General features: G+C 36.5%; 1 long non-coding RNA gene across 1 annotated transcript in view; it reads left to right on the plus strand.

The window, feature by feature from the left end:
• The window catches only part of LOC131273631 (uncharacterized), a 31,766-nt gene extending 16,092 nt beyond the window's left edge, over window positions 1-15,674 (plus strand). The window contains exons 3-4 of the long non-coding RNA XR_009180882.2: window positions 8,914-9,068; window positions 11,014-15,674. This is a non-coding gene — a long non-coding RNA (uncharacterized lncRNA). The remainder of the gene's footprint in view (window positions 1-8,913; window positions 9,069-11,013) is intronic.
• The last annotated feature ends 6,776 nt before the right edge of the window (window positions 15,675-22,450 follow it).

A 22,450-nucleotide genomic window follows, 5' to 3' on the forward strand; every position in this document is an offset into this window, starting at 1 on the left:
ATTCGATTCCATTGGTCTGTGTGTCTCTCCTTATGCCAATACCATGCTGTTTTCACCACTGTAGCTTTGTAGTATGTGTTGAAGTCAGGTAGTGTGATTCCTCCAATTTCATTTTTCTTTTTCAAAATGTCTTTGGCTATTCGGGGCCTCTTTCCTTTCCAAATAAATTTCATAGTTAGTTTTTCTAGTTCCTTAAAGAAGGCTGTGTTGATTTTTATTGGGATTGTATTGAATATGTAGATCAGTTTTGGTAGGGTAGACATCTTAATAATATTTAGTGTTCCTATCCATGAACAGGGAATATTCTTCCATTTATTTAAGTCTTCTTTGATTTCCTTGAACAGTCTTGTATAGTTCTCGGTGTATAAGTTTTTTACATCTTTAGTTAAATTTATTCCTAAATATTTGATTTTTTTATTTACTATTGTGAATGGTATTTGTTTCTTGATTTCCTCCTTATCTTGCTCATTATTGGTGTACAGAAATGCTACTGATTTTTTGTGCATTGATCTTATAACCTGCGACTTTACTAAACTCATTTATGAGTTCTAGAAGCTTTGTTGTAGACCTCTCAGGGTTTTCTATGTATAGGATCATGTCATCTGCAAATAATGAAATTTTGACTTCTTCCTTTCCAATTTGAATGCCTTTTATATCTGGTTCTTGCCTCAGTGTTCAAGCAAGTACTTCTAAGACAATGTTAAATAGAAGGGGAGACAATGGGCATCCTTGTCTTGTTCCTGACTTTAGAGGGAAGGATTTTAGGATTTCTCCATTGTAAACAATGTTGGCTGTAGGTTTTTCGTATATACTCTTTATCATGTTCAAAAAATTTCCTTGTATTCCAATCTTTTGGAGTGTTTTTATCAAGAAAGGGTGCTGTATTTTGTCAAATGCTTTTTCTGCATCTATAGATATAATCATGTGATTTTTTTCCTTCAATCTGTTTATATGGTGTATTACATTGTTTGATTTTCTTATGTTGAACCATCCTTTCATACCCAGAATGAATCCCACTTGGTCGTGGTGTATAATTCGTTTAATGTGTTGTTGAATACGATTAGCAAGTATTTTGTTAAGTAGTTTTGCGTCTAGGTTCATTAGAGAAATTGGTCTGTAATTTCCCTTTCTTGTGGTGTCTTTGTTTGGCTTTGGTACTAGGGTAATGTTGGCATCATAGAAGGAGTTAGGCAATGTTCCTTCTGTTTCGATTTTTTGGAAGAGTTTCAACAGGATTGGTGTTAGTTCTTTCGGGAATGTTTTGTAGAATTCACTTGTGAAGCTGTTTGGCCCTGGGCTCTTCTTAGTTGGGAGGTTTTTAATGACTGATTCTATCTCTTTACTTGTGATTGGTGTGTTGAGATCATCAATTCTTCTTTCATCAATATAGGCTGCTTATGTGTGTCTAGGAATTTGTCCATTTTCTCTGAATTGTCATTTTTGTTGGAATATAGTTTTCTGAAAGTATCTCTTATGATAGTCTTTATTTCTGTGGGGTCAGTGGTGATATCTCCTTTCTCATTTCTTATTTTGTGTATTTGCATTTTCTCTCTTTTTTTCTTAGTTAGTCTTGCTAAAGGTTTGTCAATTTTATTGATCTTCTCAAAAAACCAGCTCTTTTCAAGTGCTTTCTTATTTTCTATTTCATTTAGTTCTGCTCTTACCTTTGTTATTTCCTTCCTTCTTCTTCCTGTGGGATTACTTTGTTGTTTTTTTCTAATTCCTCCAAATGTGCTGTCAGTTCTCCAATTTTTGCTCTTTCTTTTTTGATGTATGAATTTATGGCTATAAATTTCCCTCTCAGTACTGCTTTTGCTGCATCCCATAAATTTTGGTATGTTGTGTTATCATTATCATTTGTTTCAAGGTCGTCATTGATTTATTTTGAGATTTCCTCTTTGACCCACTCTTTTTCTAAGAGTATGCTGTTTAATTTCCATATCTTGGTGTGAGATCTGGGCCTCTGGCCCTTGCAGATTTCCAGCTTCACTCCACTCTGGTCAGAGATATTATTTTGTATGATTTCGATCTTTCTGAATTCATTATGCCTTTCTTTGTGGTCTAGCATGTGTTTTATCTTGGAGAATGATCCATGTGCACTTGAGACAAATGTATATCCTGCTGTGTTTTTGGTGTAATGATCTGTATATGTCTATTAGATCCAGCTCCTCTAATATACTGTTCAAATATTTCATTTCTTTAGTGACTCTCTTTTGAGATGTTCTGTCCAGAGTTGATAGTGGTGTATTAAAATCCCCCACTATAATTGCAGATGCAGCTATTCTTTCACTTAGTTTTTCCAGCGTTTGCCTCACATATTTAGAGGTGCCCTTGTTAGGAGCATAAGTATTTATGATTGTTCATTCTTCTTGACAGATTGTTCCTTTCACTAAGATGTAGTATCCTTCTTTGTCTCTCACAATGTTTCGCATTTAAAGTCTATTTTGTCTGATATTAATATAGCTACTCCTGCCTTTTTTTGGTTATTGTTTGCTTGTAAGATTGTTTTCCAACCATTCACTTTCAGCCTCCATGAATATCTGGGTCTAAGATGTGTCTCTTGTAGACAGCATACAGATGGGTCATATTTCCTTATCCAATGTTCCAGTCTGAATCTTTTGGTAGGTGAGTTTAATCCGTTGACATTCAGTGTTATTACTTTCAAGGAATTATTTATGTTAGCCATATTTCGACTGGACTTGTATTTGTCATATTTTGTTTGTTTGTTTTCTTCTTCTCTTTTTGTCATTTTTGTTGCTCTTACACTCTAACTCTGCCTGTCCTGTTTTTTCTTTTCTTCCTGCAGAACTCCCTTTAGAATTTCTTGAAGAAGAGGTTTCTTGTTGGCATACTCTTTCAGTTTCTGTTTATCTGTGAATATTTTGAACTCTCCATCATTTTTGAATGCTAGTTTAGCTGGATAAAGTATTCTTGGTTGGAAATTTTTTTCTTTTAGTACCTTGACTATATCATACCACTGCCTTCTTGCCTCCATGGTTTCAGATGAGAAATCAGCACGTAATCTTATGGAGTGTCCCTTATATGTGATGGTTTTCTTTTTTCTTGCTGCTTTTAGAATTTTCTCTTTGTCTTGAGCATTGGATAATTTGACAAGTATATGTCTTGGGGTGGACCTGTTGGGGTTTATGATGTTTGGGGTGTGCTGTGCTTCTTGGATATGTGCATCTGTCTCTTTCAGTAGATTTGGGAAGTTTTCAGCCATTATTTCCTGCAATACTCCTTCTGACCCCTTTCCCTTCTCTTCTCCTTCTGGGATGCCTATAATATGTATGTTTGTGCGTTTTGCATTGTCATTCAGGTCCCTAAGTCCTAGCTGGATTTTTTCTATCTTTTTATAGATCAATTCTACTATCTGTTTGATTTCCGATGTACTGTCTTCCACATTGCTAATTCTCTGCTCTGCCTCTTCTAGTCTGCTGCTATTTGCTGCGAGTGTATTTTTGATTTCTTGAACTGTGGTGTTCATTCCCATCATATCTGTTATCTTTTTGCATATGTCTGCAATTTCCCCTCCAAGTGTTGTCTTCATATTGTTAACCTCTTCCTTTACTTCGTTAAATTTGTCTGTGATATATGTTCTGATATCTTTAATTACTTGTGTGAAGTTCTGCTCCCCTTCCTGGTTTTTAGTTTGTTCATTGGATTCAGCCATGAATCCTGCTTACTGGTTTTGTTTGTAGATTTTTGTTGCTGTCTGGTCATCATTTTATCTTGATGGGTTTAATCAATTCCTTAGCTTCTTTGTCTAGTCTTGGCGATTAATTAGCTGTTGTTTTTGCATAAGTGTTACATCTTCTCTTTGTCACTTTGTTCTTCTTATTCTAATTTCTTATTGCTGGCTGAGTTTACTTTGAAAGAATGTATTAGGGTCAGGGAAAGGCAATTGTGTAAGAAAGGAAAATGTGTAAAGTAGTATTGGTAATAAATGTTAACAGAGCAACAATATGAGATCTGAGAGGATGGATATTAGATTCATGTAAGTTGTGTAGAGTTATAGCAGTAAGTAGAGTACCTATAATGAGGTCGTTGACTGAATATGGGAGGAATATGGTATGAATTTAAAAGCTAGTGTTTTCGTGAGAGAGGGAAGAGAAAAGAAAGGCAATAGTTTCAAGAGCTGATAAAAGACAGAAAACAAACGTATTAGAAATTAAGAGCTAGACAATTTGGGGGGTCAAAGAAAGGGAGGTGGAATATAGGAGAGACCATAGATGATGGAGGATATCAAGATGTGGGGGAAAGGGGATAGTGTAGGTAGCCAAAATCAATTCACACAGAAATGAGGCAATGGAGGATGAAAAAACCCAGCAAATGTGCAGTGTTCCCTGCAGCACCTATTGTATAATTAAGATAAAATAAAATAAGAAGAAAATGAAGGATAAGAAAGAGAAAAAAAATAGAAGAAAGAAAGAAAGAAAAAGGGGGGTGGGTAAAGGGAGGGTAGCTAGTAAGGAAAAGAAAAGAAGATATAGAACACCAACAACAGCAACAACAAAAAATGCCCCTAAACATCTGAATAAAAAAACAAAAAGACCTTGGGGGATACAATGGGAGAAAAGACTAGGGGATAATGTAATGTTAGCAATTAGGACAATAAAAAATAAAAAATTAAAAAAAAAATAAGAAAAACAAACCAAAAAAACAAACAAAAACAAAAAAAGAAAAAAGAAAAAATGCAAACGTTGAGGGCTAAGACATTCAAGGACCTCAGATGGACCTCAGGGCATGGTGGATTCAGGGATGGAAAGTCTGTAATATTGCAGACTCAAGTGGTGTGAGTCTCTGGGGTGTGGGCCACCAGGGTTTAGGGGACACAGACCTGGTAACCTCAAATCTGGTTAACAGGGAGCCTGGGAGCACCGCAGTGCAACACAGCCTTCAGGGATCCCCACAGCTGGGTGCCAGCCATATGGGGGAGGTCACACCTGCAAACTCTTACCTATGTGTCAGAACCCCGCAATTCACCCTCTTACTAGGGTCTCTTCTGTGATTGTATCACCAATTTGACTTCAGGACACCTCCTGCCATGCAAGCCTCCAAAACAGCCAGCAGGGGGCGCCTCTACACTGCAGCCAATTTAATGATGCTGCAGATCACCAGCCAGGCCCAGGGTGCGGGGCTCCAGCCGGAAGCGCTGATATCAGTGTCTGAAACTGAATTTCCCATGCCTTGTAAAAGATTCCCCTTATCGGCTTCCAGACGTCTCCCACCCTGCAGGCCCCTGAAACAGCCTCCTGATGTTGTCTCTTTATTGTGAGTGATTTAAGGCCACTGCAGATTGGCAGCCGGCCTTGGGGGCATGGCTCTAGCCGGAAGAGCTATTATTCGTGTCAGAAATCAAAAATTCCCTGCCTCGCACAAAAGTCCCATCTGTCTCCCCAAATAGGTCTGTGAAGGCCTTCTGCCCTGTTAGCCGCCCAATAGCCAGCTCAAGGCTTATGACTTCCCCAGTACCACAGAGCCCCCAGGAATCGCTGCTGCAGTGCCAGTGCCGTGGCTCCACCCACCCCAGGAGGGAGCGTCCTGCACACAGTCCCCACCTTCATGTAAGAGAGCCTCAATTTCATCTTATACATGAATTTTCTCTGTTACCTTCCAACCAAATTGATGTCCAGACACCTCCTGTCCTGCAAAATCCCAAAACAGCCTGGTCCTGAAGAATTTCCAATGCTGCCCAGCCGCTTCTTTGCAGGAGAGACTATTAGATGCACTCATTCAACCACCATCTTGCCCCCTATCTAGTTTCATATCTTAAAATCCTTTTAAAAATTTGGAATTTATTCTGATGGTAATCTGATGCTATGAGGAGGAATTGAATTCAGAGGAGAGGAGAACAGATAAGAAGCAATTAAAAGCTAAACTAAAATAAAATTTAAAAGTTGGGATTTTCATTAACTTTCTTTCTCTTTCTTTCTTTCTTTCTTTCTTTCTTTCTTTCTTTCTTTCTTTCTTTCTTTCTTTCTTTCTTTCTTTCTTTCTTTCTTTTTCTTTCTTCATTCATTCCCCCACTTGCTGCTTGTTTTTTTTTCCTTTCTGTCTGTTCTCTGTGTCCATTCACTGCATGTTCTTCTGTATCTGCTTGTGTCCCTTTTGTTGCATCATCTTGCTGCACCAGCTCTCTGCAGGCACAGGCCATCAGCTCTCTGTGGGGCATGGGCTGTCAGCTCTCTGTGGGCTTGGGCCTTCAACTCTCTGAGTGCATGGGCCAGCTTGGCATGGGATGTGAACCCAGGGCTTCCCATATGGTAGATAGGAGCCCAATTGATTGAGTCACAGCTGCTTCCCTCATTATCTTTTAATATCCCAACTTTTAATTTTTATTAAAATTTTTTTTCTGTATTTTATTTCTTATGTTTAAAACTATCATTATTATTTCATTTTCCTATTAATTATATTTGGTTATTTTATTGGCTTCATTTTTGAAGAAGTTTTGGATTACAGAAGGGTTACAACTATAGCAGGGAGGATCATTGGTTTGAGGTGTCAATGATGGGGGATACATGGCAGAAAGTTCACCTGGGCATACATATAAGTCATATAAATGTGTTCAAATGTTCCTGGGGCATTGTTACAGTGGGAGGAGTTTCACACAATAACCAAAAACATATCAGATTCCCATCCTGGGGAGCTCTGCCACATTCTCTGATGGAGCAGCAAGAATCCATCAAGTACAGGGGCAATGACTAGTAAAAGAGGGTTCTTGATGTTAATGACTATGCTTATGAGTCTTTGCTCTTGAAATTGAAACAGCCTAGTGTTGTAGGGTGCCTAAGAATTACCTACTGGGAACATCCCTGTTGCTCAAATGTGGCCTTTCTCTAAGCCAAACTCTGTATATAAATGCAAGAACTTCCCCCCAGTGTGGGACATGACTCCTGGGAATGAGCCTCCCTGGCACCAAGGGATTGCTACCAAGTACCAACAGACAATGCAACTGGGGGAAAACAAGACCTTGAACAAAAAGGGGAAAAGGTAAAGACAAATGAGTTTTTATGGCTTAGAGACTTCAAAGTGAGTCAGGAGGTCATTTCAGGAATTATGCTCATGCACATCTCAGCAGGATCTCATTGACTGCCAAAGTAAATACTACCTCAAATAGTGGTGCTCCTGAGGGGTCTGGAGACATCTAACACTATAGGAAACATAGACAGTTCAGGAATTTGGCACTCTGCCAGTGGGCCTTAATTTGGAATTTTTGCTCTCCAGTGTGCCAGAGTTGGACTCAGCTGTGGTTTCCCTACATATGGCTCTTCTGTCCTTCTATTTGAACCTATAATTGCTACTAGAGTTGGTAGGTATACGTCCAAGAGACTTAAATCTTGGGGCTGTCCATGTGCCAGCTGGGCCCTGAATCTCAAGGAAGTTGCAACACCTACTCTCCAGTTCATTGGACTTACCCAGGACAACTAAAAAGGAGGAGACAATGGACAAACAACATACCAAGGAACTGAGCATATCTACAACTGCAAGCAAGAGAGTCCCATCCATTGGCTGTATGGGATCAAAGGGGCCGTTCAATTAAAGGTGGAGTGGACATCACCATCACAGAGTACTCAGGATTGAGGAGTGAGCTATGGACTAAAGTAGACTTACTAGTATTCTACTATAGACTTATTGTGATTCTAGTGGAGGAAAGATCATCAATGTGGAGGCAGTGGCTACTGGAGGGTCTGGGGATAGGGAGAGGGAAAAATACATGTAACACAGGGGCAATTTTGAGACTTGGCAACTGTCCTGAATGACATTATGACAGATACAGGCCATTATATATCCTGCCATAACCTACAGAGTTGAATGGGAGATGGTGTAAATTATAATGCAAACTCTAATCCATGCTTAGTGGCAATGCTCCAAAATGTGTTTATCAATTGCAATGAATGTACCACACTAATGAAAGATGTTGCCAATGTGGGAAAAGTGGGAAGTGTGGGGAGTGGGGACATGGGAATCCCCAATATGTTCTACATAACATTGTAATCTAAGTATCTTTTAAAAAATAAAAAATAATTATAAAAAGAAGAAAGAAGAAATTGCAAAAATGCAGGGTGTGAAAGCTTGGAGGTAAACAGCTGCAGTAGGGTTTAAGAGGGGGATGCAAATTCCAGGGTTATTTAGAAGGTGGGATTAACAGCTATAGATATGTGGCGATGAGAGTGAGCAGAGTTTAGGGGACTTCTGCCTTTATTAAAGGTAGAATTCACTATAGGGATTATTGGAGGAGATACTAGAAATATGTTGATTTTGAGATCATTCAATTAGAGGATCTTCCAGGCAGGTAAAATGGGTTTAGCTCCCAATAATGGTTTGTACAAGACTGGATATATTAATCTAGGAGTCATCAATTCATTGGAAGTAAGGAAAACCATGGGAAATCACTAAGGAGATGTTCATACTCTTAGAAGTTCTAATTTCCATGAGACTAGGAACAATGACTGTCTTATTCTCGGTTTTGTCACCAGTGTCTTGCACAATACATGACACATGTTAGGCACTCAATAAATACATGTTGAACTAACAGACACCTTAAGTGATTACTTAGGAGCATGAGAAAGAAGGAAATCTGAGAAGCATGCAATAGCTTGGCCTGGGGGATATTTTTCAGGAAAAGAAACTGGTGACAGCTATCTGGTTAAGTGTAATGAGGACATTTTTAGTGAAAAGATTGCTAGTAGATGCATTTTCTCACACCCCCCCCCACCAAGGCTCCCTCATCTGTTTGCTCATTGTTTTTTGCTCATTGTCCACCATTGTTTTGCTCATTGCCTTGCTTGTTGCCTGCTCATTGTCTCATTGTGTTTGCTTGTTGTCTGCTGGTTGTTTTTTGTTGTTGTTGGTGGTGGTGGTGGTTTTTTTTGGCTTGAAGTCTGCCGGTTGTTTGCTTGTCTTCTTTAGGAGGCACCAAACCCAGGATCTCCCATGTGGTAGGTGGAAATTCAGCTTCTTGAGACGATCTGCTCCCAGATGCATGTTCTTTTAATGGGCTACTGGAAAACTTCCCAAGGGTGTACTTAAAGCGCCATTATGATCCCTGACTCTGTTTGCTTAAGGTATGTTGGTTCAAGGGAAGGTGGTATTTTTTATTTTTATATATTTTTAAAGTTAGAAGACAAGCATTTTATCAACCAACAGGAATAATGTTGATAAGGATTGAGACTCATCATTTAGAAAAAAAATTCTTCTCCTGGTTGCATCTTCTGGGTTTAATTCAGTTTGAAAAGGATGGGCTAACAGGTCTCAGGTTGAGTCCTAGGCTTTAGAAAATTAGGATGAGTTGCTCCAGGACTCATATACTAGGAGAGAAAAGCTACCCACAAGGTCAGTAAAGGTTTGCTCTGCAACTTATTTACATAAGACTTAGAGGGCAATCATACCTCAGAATTAATTTTCAATTTTCATCATTAGTCTTAACAGTTAAGCTAGGGCTCACTTTTATACTTTATTATGTAAGGCTTTTTTTTTTTTTTTTTTTAAGTTAATGAGACTGCAAAATGCTTTCTACAGTTATTTCCTGAACAAGTTCTTTTCTGTTTTCTTTACTATGCATGCTGCCTGGCTCTTTTTCCAGCTTTTGTTGGTTAGATTTTTGTGGTCTTTTTCCAACCTGGAGTTAAAGAAATAAGACCCATAATTGCTCAAACCCTTAAGAAAACTTATCTCTGATCTTGTCTATCATCTGCAGATATGTGGCATGGGACATCTGTTCTTTTTAAGTGTCACTGAATTCTTTTTGAAAACCCAGGGTTAGAAATCCCTTAATACAGAGCAGACTGCTAAAATGGCCATCAGGACATCTAAAGGATGGGTAAAAACCCAATTGGGAAGAGTGGTATTAAGAATCTCAGGGGGCACATAATCATTGTTAATTTTAGACTGTCACCAGGAAAGGGGAACAGATCAGGATCTTCATTTGATTTAAAAAAGTTTTTAATTGTGGGAAGTGGAATCCAGAAAGGGTACTTGATTTGGCAAAATGTAGCCAATTGTGTCTCTTTGTTGGATTATTTGGATTTGGAGACTCTGCCTCGGTAATTTGTCAAGGTTAAGTTATTCTAACATGTCTGAATAGAGATAGTGGGCTTGGTTAACCAGAGGAATCTGATAGAAGAGTTGGCAATTTCCAGAATGGGGCATCTAGAGGGGGTAAATGGTCAAGATCATTGAGAAATATTTCTGTTCCCTATAATTGGGAAGAATTAAAATTTGAAGCAGAATAATATCATGGAAGAATGAAAAATATTACCACTTACTGAGGATAGTCAGTTGAACATATTCCATAGATAAAAATGTTTTCCTGAGTTAACCCTCAGAATGGAAAAATCTCCCATAATTGGATCATCTGAAGTTAACTAATTGTCTGATAAATAAAACAGCAGAACAGTAATTGAAGGTTTGAACTGAGATCAGAGTCACCAATGTTTATTTCAGAAAGAATCCAGTTTATTCTTTTCTTTGATTTCTTACCAGAATTGTTTTGTTTATCCATACAAATGCAGGGATGCCATTTCCTCATTCCTATCTGGAAACACTGTCGTGCACAGTGTTTGCCTATGAAAAACCAAATACTAATAAAGCTTCTGAGAAGCAGAGTAATTTAGACAGTGTCAGCTTGAGGTTATGAAATGTGCTTTTACTGTTTTCTCACATTAAATGCATGTTCTGAAATTTATTCCTGACATTTATTTTCCTATTCCTGAAGAACTGAAAGACCATCTCTTAAATAGTACTTTAGCATGATAGTTAGTATATTTCCTTATTGTTCGTCCCATTATGATTAGGCCATACAGAATCAATGTCATGTAGGGGCATATTCAGCCACATGGCAGAAATGATGGGCAGGACTAACTGGACCAGGAGTAGAGCTAAGTAAGTGATGTCTAGAAGGTAGTGTAGGTCTAGGAAACAGGAAGCCTTTTCTGAAACAGTAATTCTAGGTCACACTTTACACTTAAAACACTACCTTACAAAGCATTTTCCTCTTGTTTCTGTTGACAGAGGAAGAAGTGGAACCAAAGAAGGATGAAATAACTTGCCCACACTTACTCACCTTATAAATAATAAAGCAGAGATCTCAACCTAAGGCTGAAGATATCATGTGAGCACTGCAAAACAGATAAGGTGGTCATCAAATCCAATGATAAGAGAAGAATCACGAGGTCTCAAGTTTATAGGAAAACACTGAATTTGAAATCTGGTCATCTGGCGGTAAGAAATTATTAGCTTCTTAAAGAATTATCTAGTCGAGCTTGTTGAAAATGAGAGTTCTTCTTTTGCCTTCTCACCAATGATAGAAGGTATTCTGCTTGTGGAAGGACTTATACCTGAATATGATGGAAAATGGGGATCTCTGGATGGAGCTTGAATGTAAAGGGATGTGAGAAAAGAATATTTGGTACCCTGGTGAAATGTCCAGTTCTCAAGGTCTGCCCATACTCCATGGGCTTTCAGGACTCCTGATGAACTAAGAAGATTCTAAAAGTTCCGAAGAATGCACCCAGCTCCTACGGAGCTTATATCCTCACTACACAGCTCATTTCCCAGTCTGTTCATAGGATACAGCCCTAATGCTTCAATTCACATGAATATTAAGTCCCAGCCAACTCTCATTTTCCTTTAAAGCAGTTGATAAACTGCCTCCTCAGCAGCTGACTTGGGGCTATCAGAACTCCTAGATCATTAAATTCCAGATTCCGATTTACTTCATAGCTCTAGCTCTGACATCTGGTCAAACTATCCTCTTCCTACTATCACTACATCCTAGCCTACATGGCTATGTTGTTCACCACATTTGGACCAAAATTGTAGCTTCAATTACTTCAGCTATTTATATAGAATAGATTCTCCAACAGCACTCCCGGTGCCGTGTCTGCCCCAACACTGGCATGGAGCAACATACCCAACATACCCCTCCAAGAGGACAGCAAGCCATTTCAGGAACTTTCATCTTTGCAGTATTTGCAGTAGCCCTTTAAGTAGTTTATGGCTAATTAGCTCAATATAGCAGAATGTGCTCTGTAAGTCATGTGAAAATTCTCTCATGGGGCTTGAGTCATGATACACAAGGGTGATTTCTCTCTAATCAGCCATTTATCAAGCTGAGTAAAAGAATGTAGAATCAAGTCTCCCAAATGTTAAAACATACTCAGTTTTCAAAGGAAAATCTATTTAATTGTATTTGTTTAGCCAAAGAATGTTGAATTTTAATCCCAACTGGAAAATTTCTTATAGGAAGTGTTTTCCCCTGATAGATGAAGTTAAATTTCCCACAAATTCACTTTGGATCTTGCAATGTTTCTTACTGCTGAAAATCAAATTAGATTTTCCTGTTCATTTTTCCAGAAACAGAACTCTTTGAAGGTTGTGCTTTGTACTCTAGTTAGGGTCTAGTACCCTGGAGGATGAAAGAAACGCTCTTTGATTCTCCCTCTCTTTCATTTTATTGCATCATCTACATTGTGAAATCAATGAAGAGCTTGTGTGCTTTCAGCTTGCAATAAATTAGTTTGTCATTATTGCTTACAAAGAATGCCATATAGATGCTTTTTCATCTTTCTCAACTTGAACTGAAGCATTTCAGTAAATATTTATTGAGTGATTAATTTGTGCAGGGGCTTTACCATGCACTTCAAGCCTTAAAGAAAGAGAGGTACATTCTAATATTTTCCCTACTCCTATTCCTTAGAATATACCAAGCATAACATAAAATCTATTGGATGAACTATACATTTTGACTGATTAGTATGTAGTGAAAATATTTGAGGACGGAAAGACTTGCATTATTAATACACTTAGAAAATCCAAGAAAGGACACTGATTTACCTCTTAGGAATTTTCAAACTGCTCGACAATCATTTTGAATTGTATTTTTTCCTACAGTAAATCTGAACTAGGCTGGTGTTTATATCTATATTTATAAACCAAGTAAAATAGGAAAATGTAAACTATCCAAATGAATGTCCATTCACAGAGCAAGTGTGAAGTAAACATCCTGTTTTAGGTTTCTGGTGGCATAAATGTTCTTGCCTATTTGATGTTGTCTTTTCAATGTATTCTCAATAAGATTGTGTGAAACCTTATTCAGCTGAGCACACTGGCAGTTAGCCTCCCTCTCCTGCTTCTGATATTTTATTGCCATCTGCATTCACATCTCCCAATCAAGGGACAAAGTGATAGCAAATGTGTTTATTTCCAGAGTCTTCCCTTTGCTTTTTCACTTTACCACCCTCTGTCTCATCTATCTGAAATGCATTCTTTTGGCTCATTCTAAGTCTTCCAGCACCTTATTCCTCCCTCATTTATTTCTTTTCAGTGCACATCAGTCTCAGAAGTTTCAAATTTCATCTCATTAGGCAATGTTTTAAAAGAAGAATTGGTTAAACTGATAAGAACAGATATTACACTTGATCTTTAATAAGTGGGTGGGTTGGGGAAAAATACCCCAAATGTATGATATTCGTTATAGTTACTAGTAATATTTTGCTGATGCTCTTTCGTATTTGTAATAAATGTTTCATAACAATGCAAGGTGTTGGTGGTGGGGTGATGTAGGTGAGCCCTGTATGATGACCTGCATGTTTATTTGTAACTTCACAACTTTTACTATACCTTTATTTTTATGTGTATTCATGTATGTATTACTTACTTCAATTAAAATTTTAGGTGAAAAAAAAAAAGAATCAGCAGGCAACGTGGATAAGGTATTTTCTATCTCACTAATTTTAGAGTAATACTTGAAATTGTTTTTCAGCTCTCCAAAATAATTTGTAAGCTACCTAACACCACAAGTTACACTTTTAAAATGAAATTAAGTTGGGTTTAACACTGACCCTGAGATGAGATAGTTATTTGAAATTATAATGTTGAATTTTTTTTGCCTTTTTTTGTTGTTGTTATTGTTCAGGATGCAATATATAGAAGCCGAAACTTATTTTATTGTTTTTCTGATGATGTGATTTGGAATTAAATAATTTGTCTGCCACATAATCTTAACCAATGGAAGAGACTGCACTAAAAATAGTTAAAACACCTGAGAGTTAATAGGTGTTTTCTTTTTAATGTTTTAATTCAGCCCCATTTAGTAAGAATTGATTGTTCATCATATCTAACTAAGAAAGGAATGCAGCACTTCGATTTTATTTTTTGGCTGACTGGATATTTTTATTAAAAATCATTGGTACCAAAAGTGGAATTTTAGCAAAAATAGTATGCTATAAGCTATAGATATAGAGTTATAAAACCATACAATTTAAGGTAATAAGATATGCTATATTGTTGATATATATAGATTTATTTTTATTATAACAAATTAGAATAAAAGAAAATGATAAATATGATTATTAGTACATCTGCACTTTTTAGAAAATAGGAAATCATTATTTCATCTTTGCTCATGGAATTTAATTTTAAAATTAGCTTACTTTAGATATTATTGTCATAAAGGAATTTATCCGACAATTATATTTTAAACATTTCATACTTTCCTTCAAATTGGAGAATACTCCAAATTATTTTTACAATTTAAAGGCACCATCGGTGAGAGTTCTAGGGACATTATAAAATTTCAAAATATCAATTTTCCATTGAGATTTTTTAATTCTTGAGAGTCTTTGGACTCTGTCTTATCAGAAAAATACATTTGGGCACAAGAACAGGCACCCATACACTTCAATCTTTGAATCATCAGATTAAGAATTTCTTTCTCTATAGGATAAAGATTTTATCTGGAATAGCTGTTAATTAAATTTGAAGGTCAGAAAATTAATCATAGTTTTAAAAAATATCCCAAGAGGAATACAAATTGAAACTGGCAATTGATTCAAAACTAATTTGGTGAATTGCATTTCTTAAATAAACAAAACAAAAAATCTTTTTTTGTGTTGACAAACTAAGCAAACACTTTAAAAAAATAGTCTCTCTCAAACTCTGCCAAAAATTAAATAAAAAAATAAAGGGGAGAATTCTTCCTAACTTTTTCTATGAATCCCATATTGTCTTAAAACTAAAGACCAGTATCTCTAACAAGCAGACATTCAAAAATCCTCAACAAAATGCAAGGAAATTGAATCCAGCAGCATATTAAAATGATTATTATAGACCATGACTAAGTAATTCCAATCCAAAGTATATGCCTAGGAGAACTGAAATTAAAAAGTTGTGCACAAATGTTTATAGCAAAATATTTCAACATAGTGAAAAAGTAGAAATAGCTAAAATGTCCATTAACTAATAAGTGGATAAATGCAAAAAGGCATTACCACCAAAGGGATATTATTCAGCTATAAATAGGAATGATTTACAGATACGTGCTACAACATAGAACCTTGAAAACATGTTATGTGAAAGAAACTAGATACAAAAGGCCACATGTTGTAGGATTCCATTTATGTGAACTATCGAGAATAGGCAAATCCATAGACACTGAAGGCAGATTAGTAGTTGCAGGGACTGGGGAAAGCTGTAGTGGGGCGTGACTGCTTGGTAGGCATGGGGTTCCTTTTTGGGGTGATGAAAATGTCCTGTAATTACATAGTGGTGATGGTTGTACCACATTGAGAATGTGCTGTAATTCACTGAATTATACATGCTAAAATAGTTAAAATAGTGATGTTATGTGAACTTTGTCTCAATAAAAAGAAATTATTTCTTACTAAATTATATATAGATACATGAGTTTTACTCATTTTCATTTTTAATAGAGTTTTAAGCAGTGGAAATAAAATATACTTTCATTTTGATTAAAGAAATTAACAGAAATATATATATTTTTTAACTTTTTATTTTGTACATTTAATAATTGAAAATATAACATTTTGAGAAGAGAACAGTTGAATAAAAGCATACACTTCTCGATTAAATGTACTGGATACATATAATTTTTTTGAATCATACAATATGTTACACAATATATTTGGTTCATATTAATAGTAACACAATCGTATAGTATTTGTCCTTTTGTGTCTGGCTTGCTTCACTCAACATAACATCCTCTGGGTTCATCCATGTTGTCATATGCTTTACAACTTCATTTCTTCTTACAGCTGCATAATATTCCATCATGTGAATACACCAGTTTCTTTATCCATTCATCTGTTGATGGACACCTGGGTTATTTTCAACTTTTGGCAATCATGAATAATGCTGCTATGGATATTTGTGTGCAGATGTCTGTTCGTGTCACTGCTCTCAGTTCTTCTGGGTATATACCCACTAATGGTATTGCAGGGTCACATGGCAAAGCTATATTCAACTTCTTTAGGAACTGCCAAACAGTCCTCCACAGTGGCTGTACTATTTTGTATTCCCACCATCAGTGAATAAGTGTTCCTATCTCTCCACATCCTCTCCAATACTTTAGGATCTCTTTAATAGTGGCCATCTTGACAGGTGTGAAAAGATACCTCATTGTACGTTTGATTTACATTTCCCTAATCATTAGTGATGTTCAGCCTTTTTTCATGTTTTTTTTTTTGCCATTTGCATTTCTTTTTTTTAACATACATTTTTACTTTTTAAAAAAAGATTCTTAGATTACATAAATGTTTCAGAAAAATATAAAATACAGGGGATTCCCATATGCTCCACTCCCCACCCTTCACATGCTTTCCCACATTAATAACATCCTTTGTCAGTGTAGTACATCTGTCAAAACTGATGAACACATCTTGGAGCATTGCCACCAAGCATGGACTATAGCTTACATTGCTTACATTGTAGTTTATACTCTCTCCCACATAACCTTGCAAACTATGGCAAGATATATAATGGCTTGTATTTGTTATTGCAATGTCACTCAGGACAATTCCCAAGTCTCAAAAATGCCCCCATATTAGGCCTGTTTTTCCTTCTCCCTCACCTCAGAATCTCCAGTGGCCACAACCCCCACATCAATGATATAAGTTCTTCCATTGCTAGAATCAAAATAAGTCTATAGTAGAATATCAGTAAGTCTCCTTTAGTCCATTGTTCATTCTGCAATCCTGAGGATTCTGGGATGGTGATGCTCATTCCACCTCCAAATGAGAGGGGGATTAGATCCCATTGGACAGATGGGTGGTACCATCTTGCTTGCATTTGCAGATTTTCTTTGTTCCTTGGGATGGTCGTTATCCTTCATCATATCTTTGTTAGTTGTCCTGGATGAGTCAGATGAACTGGAGAGTAGGTGCTGCAACTCTGCTGAAATTCAGGGCCCAGTTGGCACATGGACAGTACAAAGATTTAAGTCTCTTGGACATATGCCTATCAAATCTAGTACTAAGTTTAGGTTCAAATAGAAAAGGCAGAAGAGCCACGTGTAGGGAAACCCCAACTGAGTCCAAATCTGTTCTCCTGGGGAGCATAAATTCCAAAGTAGGGACCACTGGCAGGGTGCCAAACTCCTGAGCTGTCTACCCTATCTATAGAGTTGGATGTCTCCAGAGTACTCAGGAGCACTGCTATTTGAGGTAGTATTTACTTTGTCAGTCAATGAGATCCTGCTGAGATGTACATAAGCATAACCTCTGGAATGACCTCCCAACTCCCTTGGAAGTCTCTAAGCCATATAAACTCATTTGTCTTTACCTTTTCCTACTTTTGGTCAAGGTCTTTCCCCAGTTGCATTGCTAATTGGTGCTTGGTAGCAATCCCTTAGTGCCAGGGAGGCTCATCCCTGGGAGTCATGTCCCATGCTGGGGGGTAGGCAATGCACCCATATGCTGAGTTTGGCCTAAAGAGAGGCCACACTTGAGCAACAAGGAGGCCCTCAAGAGTTAACTCTTAGGTACCCTATAATACTAGGCTAAATTTCAAGCTCAAAATAAAGGTTCATAATTATAGTCATCAATATCAAGAGCCTGTCAATGGACTATCCTACTTCACCAGTCACTGCTCCTGTGCTTGGGGAATTCCCATTGTCCCATTAGAGAATGTGGCAAAGCTCCCCACTGCAGGAACTTGACACTCCTTTGGTTATTGTGTGAATCCCCACCAACTGTGAAAATGTCCCATGAACACCTGAACACTTTTTCTTCTTTGGGCAAATACCTATTCAACTCTTTTGCTCATTTTTTAGTTGAGTCATTTTTCTTTTTATTGTTGAGTTGTTCCATCTCTTTATATATCTTGGATATTAAACCCTTATTGGACATGTGATTTCCAAATATTTTCTCCCATTGAGTTGGCTGTCTTTTCACCCTTTGACAAAGTCCTGTGAGGTGCAAAAGTGTTAAATTTTGAGGAGGTCCCAATTATCTATTTTTTTTTCTTTAGTTGCATTTGCTTTGGGTGTAAGGCCCAAGAAACCACCACCTACTACAAGATCTTGAAAGTGTTTCCCTACATTTTCTTCTAGAATTTTTATGGTCCTGGCTTTTATATTTAGGTCTTTGATCCATTTTGAGTTGATTAGTATATTGGAGTCCTCTTTCGCTCTTTTGGTTATAGATATCCAGTTCTCCCAGCATCATTTGTTGAAAAGACTGTTTTGTCTTGTAAACATGGACTTGGTAAGTTTGTCAAAAACTAGTTGACCATACAGGTGAGGGTTTATTTCTGGATTCTCAATTCTGTTCTACTGATCAATGTGTCTACCTTTATGCTGTTTTGAACATTATAGTTTTGTAATATGTTTCAAGGTCAGGCAGTGAAATTCCTCCAATGTTGCTCTTCTTTTTTAGAATGCTTTTGGCTATTCAGGCACACTTTCCCTTCTGAATGAATTTGGTGATTGTCTTTTTTAATCCTGTAAAGTAGGCTGTTGGAATTTTGATTGGCACTGTATTGAATCCATAAGTCAGTTTGAGTAAGATTGACATCTTCATGATATTTATTCTTCCAATCCATGAACATGAAATGTCTTTCCATTTGTTTAGGTCTTTGTTGATTTCTTTTAACTTTGGTTTGTTGTGTTCTGCTTCTTTGGTTAAATTAACCCCTAGGTATTTGAGTCTTTTTGTTACTATTGTAAATGGAATTTCCCTCCTGATTTCCTCCTTAGATTGTTCAATATTAGTGTACAAAAACATTACTGATTTTTGCATGTTGATCTTGTATCCTGCCACTTTGCTGAGCTCATTTATTAGCTCAAGTAAATTTGTCATGGATACTTTAGAATTTTCTAAATACAGGATCGTGTCATCTGCACTGAAAGCTTTACATCCTGTTTTCCTATTTAGATGCCTTTAATATTTTTCTTGTCTAACTGCTCTAGCTAGAAGTTCCAGTACAATATTGAATAATAATGTTGACAGTGGGAATCCTTGTTTTATTCCAGATCTTAGAGGGAAAGCTTTCAACATTTCCCCACTGAGTATGATGTTGATTATGGGTTTTTCATTTATGTCTTTTATGAGATTGAGGAATTTTCCTTGTATACCTATCTTTTGAAGTGCTTTTAACAAAAAAGGATCCTGGATTTTGTCAAATGTCTTTTCTGCATCAGTTGAGATGATCATGTGTGTTTTTTTCCTTTCAATTTGTTAATGTCTATTACCTTGATTGATTTTCTTATGTTGAACAAGCCTTGCATACTAGGAATAAGTCCCACTTATTTGTGATGTATAAATCTTTTGATACGTTGTTTGATTCTATTCACAAGGTTCTGTTGGGAGTTTTTGCATCTATGTTCATTAGAGAGATTGGTCTGTAATTTTCTTTTCTTGTAGTATCTTTATCTGGCTTTAGTATTAGGATGATATTGGCATCATAAAATGTGTTGGGTAATTTTCCCTCCTCTTCAATTTTTTTGGATGACATTAAACAGAATTAGTGTTAATTCTTTAGGAAATGCTTGGTAGAATTCACCTGTGAAGGCTTCTGGTCCTGGACTTTTCTTTGTTGAGAGATTTTTGATAATGGATTCAATCTCTTTAAATGTGATTGGTTTGTTAAGTTCTTGTATTTCTTGTAACATCAGTGTAGGTTCTTTATGCATTTCTAAGAATTTTCCCATTTCTTCTGAGACTTCTAGTTTGTTGGTGTATGGGTTCTCTCAATATCCTCTTATCCTTTTTATTTCTGTAGGTCAGTTGTAACTTTGCCCCATTCATTTCTGATTGTATTTATTTGCATCTTCTCTCTTTTTTTCTTTGTTACTTTGGCTAGGGGGTTGTCAATTTTATTGATCTTCTCAAAGAACCAGCTTTTGGTTTTGTTGATTTTCTTTATTTTTTTCTCAATTTCATTTATTTCTGCTCTAATCTTTATTATTTCTTTCCTTCTGCTTGTTTTGGCATCGGTTTTCTTTTCTTTTTCTAGTTTCTCTAGATGTTCAGTTAAATCTTCATTTAGTTCTTTTTTCTTTTCTAATATAGGCATTTAGGTCTATAAATTTCCCTCTCAAGACTTCCTTCATTGTATCCCATAAGTTTTGATAAGTTGTGTTTTCATTTTCATTAGTTTCAATATATTTACTGATTTCACTTGCAATTTCTTCCTTGACCCACTGATTATTTAGAAGTGTTTTGTTTGGTCTTCACATATATGCCATACACAAATTTACTTTTTTCCTGTCTATTATTGATTCCAGTTTTGTTCCATTATGACCTGAGATTGTGCTTTGTATAATTTCAATCTTTTTATATTTAGTGAGAGCTTCATTGTGCCCTAACATATGGTCTATCCTGGAGAAAGACCCATGGGCACTTGAATGTATAACTCTCTGAGTTTGGAAGCAATGTTCTGTATGTCTGTTAGGTTAAACTCATTTATCATATTGTTCAAATTCTCTGTTTCCTTTTTGATCTTCTGTCTAATTTTTCTACCAAATGATGTGAGTAGGGTGTTGAAGCCTCCAACAATTATTGTAGAGATGTCTATTTCTCCTTTCAGTTTTGACAGTTTGTCTTGTATATTTTGGGACACCCTGGTTAGGTGCCTAGATATTTATGAGTGTTATATCTTCCTGGTTGATTGTCCCTTTTATTAATATATAATGGCCTTCTGTGTTTCTTATAATGTTTTTGCATTGAAATTCTGTTTTGTACAATGTTAGTATAGCTACCCTACTCTTTTAGGTTACTATTTGCATGGATTATCTTTTTCCAGCCTTTCCCTTTTGGCTGATTTGTATCCATGGGTCTAAGGTAAGTTTCTTGTAAGAAGCATATGGATGGCTCATGTTTTTTTATCCATTCTGTCAGCCTGTTTCTTTTGATTGGGGAGTTTAATCCATTCACGTTCAATGTTATTACTGTAAATGCATTATTTACTTCCACCATTTTTTCTGTTTTTCATATGTCATATCATATTTTTGTCTGTCTTTTTACTCTTTTGGCTGTCTTTTCTACTATTCTTTCTCTATCATCTCTTCCAGGCCTCTCTCCTTTTGTTTTATTTCAGGCCTCTCTTCTTTCATTTTATTTCAGTTTCCTTTAATATTTCCTTCAAAGGTGGACTCTTTTTTGCAATCTTTCTTAGTTTCTGTTTGTTCATGAATATTTTATACTCACCTTCATATACGAAGGACAATTTTGCTGGATAAAGAATTCTTGGTTGGCAATTTTTCTCTTTTAGCACCCTAATTGTATCATACCACTGTCTTCTCGCCTTCATGGTTTCTGAAGAGAAATCATGCTAAGTCTTACTGGGTGTCCCTTCTATGTGATGGTTTGCTTCTCCCTTGCTGCTCTGAGAATTTTCTCTTTATCTTTGACATTTCACATTCTGAGTAGTATATGTCTTAGAGTAGATCTATTCAGATTTATTCTGATTGAGATATGGTATGCTTCTTGGACATGTGCGTTCATTTCTTTTGTGAGAGTTGGAAAATTTCTACTGTTATTCTCTCAAATACTCTTTCTGCTAATTTTCCCTTCTCTTCTCCTTCTGTAACTCCCATGACATGTATGTTATTGTGTTTCATGTCATCATTCAACTATCTGAGACCTGTTCAATTTTTTCCATTCTTTTCTCTCTGTTTTCCTTTCTCCCTTCAGTTTCAGCTGTTCTGTCTTCTGTACCACTTATTCTTTCTTCTATCATTTTGAGTGTGCCTCTAATGTGTTTTTGATCTCACCCGTTGTATTTTTCATTTCCATGAGTTCTGTTACTTTTAAGTTCAGGATTTCAAATTCTTCTTTGTGCTTGCTCAATGTGTTCTTGATGTCATTTATCTCTTTAGCCATATTGTCTTTCAACTCATTAATTTGATTTTGGAAATTTGTGCACATCTTGCTAATTAGTTCTCTCAAATCCTGTGTCTCTTTTGGGGCTTTGATATATTCTTGGGCCATGTCTTCCATTTTCTTAGTGGGGCTCATAATGTTTTGCCAATGTCTAGGCATCTGATTAGGATGTAGTTTATTCAGATGCTCAAAATCTTTCTTCTTTTACAGGGATTTAGTGGTGGGAGGCTGTGTGTTACTGCTGCTCTTTGATTCTTGGTTTGACCTGAATTGTTAGGATTGTCCCTGCTAGTTGCTCTAAACTATGCTCTGGACCCAGTAATTGGTTG

This window comes from Dasypus novemcinctus, chromosome 16 (assembly GCF_030445035.2).
Source record: "Dasypus novemcinctus isolate mDasNov1 chromosome 16, mDasNov1.1.hap2, whole genome shotgun sequence".
NCBI lineage: Eukaryota > Metazoa > Chordata > Mammalia > Cingulata > Dasypodidae > Dasypus > Dasypus novemcinctus.